At 37.7% G+C, this 2,385-nt stretch overlaps 1 protein-coding gene across 2 annotated transcripts in view; it reads right to left on the reverse strand.

Annotated features, from left to right (window-relative positions):
- LOC106870376 (trace amine-associated receptor 7b) overlaps window positions 1–2,385 on the reverse strand; it is a 77,520-nt gene that overhangs the window by 28,096 nt on the left and 47,039 nt on the right. The window lies entirely within an intron of this gene.

Here is a 2,385-nt window from a genome sequence, read left to right on the forward strand (position 1 = left end):
ATTACCAATGAGCACTATTTCGACTAATAGTAGCAAAGTTTTGTTGACTATTGTTATGGAAAAAACTGGCAGGAAAACAATAGGAATGAAATGGGGTCTCCAAACTTTGGGACAACCAACTAATGCCAATCAATGAACCCCTACAGTTCCTAGATTCTGTCAAGGACAAGTGCCCTCACCCCGCTATATTCTTGAGTCTACAAGAGTAATGCTGAAACTGAATAAATTATCCAGACCATTCTTGCTATTCTTACTAACCTTTCAGCTGAGTAAGTGAAGTCGCGTGACGTAATATTTAGAGTATTACAGCCACGATTGTGTTCCTGAGTAAAACACCTCATTTCACAATGCGCTGCGATCACTTCGAAACCGGATGTGTAGCACACCGTTCACCTGTATGGAAATATTGATTGCTGGAGGAAGTGAGCTAATCTATACCACAAATATTTGTGCAAATTGTAAGATTCTTCAGTCAGAAATTTCAGAACCTTTATGTGTCATCTACGACTGGAAATCCCATTCCGCCATTCCGCTTTTTGTTAAATCAGTTGGAGAGCAGTATCTTTCTCTCTACCCTTCTTCTCTAAGCAGAAATGGATGCTGACGAGAGTTTGCCCAAAAATAGAGATGTTTTCACAATATTCAGTTTTATTCACCACAAATTCTCTTATACAACAGTATAACAAAATGAAAGTGCTAACCTTTCTCAGTCGAAGAAAAGGGACAAGTACATTCTTACGATCGACTTAGCTGATAGCTGGTCTTATGTCGTAGAAGATATGTGCAAACTTTATCTTAAAGAGCAACCAAATGCGGGTCTTGTATGTAACTGTTCAAGCTACTAAATCTACTTTATTAAAACTGATCTGTGTTGAGACAACTCGTAACTGTCATACGTAATCAATGGTATCTTAGTCGCATTATCTTTGCTTTTTAATATTGTTATAGGTGTCTGTGCAGCTACGAGCAGACGTAGAACCCCGTTCTCTCTGACCTCGCAGTGAAAATCCAGTGGAACGTCCAGAATGTTTCAGCTAGATGGAAAAAAAGAGCTTTCTGCTCTTTTTGTACTGCGGTTTACATGGAGACCCCACTAGTGTCACTGGCATGAGAAAAGCATTCAGTATACACAGTAAAATGGTTGGAGGTTAGGAAGGGTATCCATCCGTTGAAAGCATGCTCGGCGCATCCTCACAGGTCGTCGGATCTTGTCAAACCGTCCACCCGTACCACCATGGAAAACAGACGCCAATTGAAACTGATGATGATGATGTCGACAATGATGATAATGATGATAATAATGATGATGATGACATGGAGGAGGAGGTGGAAAATCTTAACCTGAAGCAACGTGAAATAAAGTGCTTTATTGGCAGAAACAACGCACTAACAAGTCAAGGACTCAAACCACCCCACGACGTTGTTATCGTAATCTAAACACCCTAACCACAAAGCCACACGCCTTCCTGACGAAACAAATATAACAACGACAACTACAACAGCAGCAGCAATAGCAGCAACTGTAGCAACAACAACAACAACAAACTGCAACGAGAACGGACACAATTGTAAGAAGTAGAAGCAAGAGAGCCCAAAGGCCTTTGTGAACTCTTAAAATGGTGTCTCCTTTAGCAAACAACGTAGTGAAGTGAATATCAAAGAACTATTTATACGCTGTATTGGCCTTATACACACTTGTCGATTTAAACTATTACTTGGCTTTGATTTCATTTCTTTTTTTTTTCGTTTTACTTTTACTTTTTCTGTGTACAGTATAAAATTGACAATTTGAAGTCTTATTAACATATTTTAACAGGAAGTAAAGAAAGAAAAAACATTAAAAGTATAAAAGATCAAATTATCGAGAAAAAAAAACCATAAAAAGATTTGTCATTGCTTTCTCGATGCGCGCACGTACGCGTTAGAATGAATGTGTGTGTGTGTGTGAGTGAGTGTGGTGTTTCATCTTTGCGTTCGTACGTACGTGTATGTTTTATTTCATAATTATTTTATTATTTTATTATTTGTATTCCTATTACTTGATTTGGTTGTTTCTTTCGTTGCTCCCGTGATTTATTTAATCTTGGCGTTCTTTTGGACTATTTTGGTTTTATTTGGGAAAAATATTACATACGTGTATGCATGCATACATATACATACACATTGTATACGTATGTATATATAAAGAGAGAGGGGGGTAGTGAAATACATACATACGTCTAGATGTATGTATATATATATATATATATATATACAGAGAGAGAGAGAGAGAGAGAGAGAGAAGGGGGGGAGAAAGAGAAAGAGATACGTATACATACATACACATGCACATTTAAGTATGTGAGTGTAAGTGTAAATAAATGTCTGCATGTGTGTGTGTGTGTG

Source organism: Octopus bimaculoides, chromosome 11 (genome assembly GCF_001194135.2).
Source record: "Octopus bimaculoides isolate UCB-OBI-ISO-001 chromosome 11, ASM119413v2, whole genome shotgun sequence".
In the NCBI taxonomy this organism is placed as follows: Eukaryota; Metazoa; Mollusca; class Cephalopoda; order Octopoda; family Octopodidae; genus Octopus; species Octopus bimaculoides.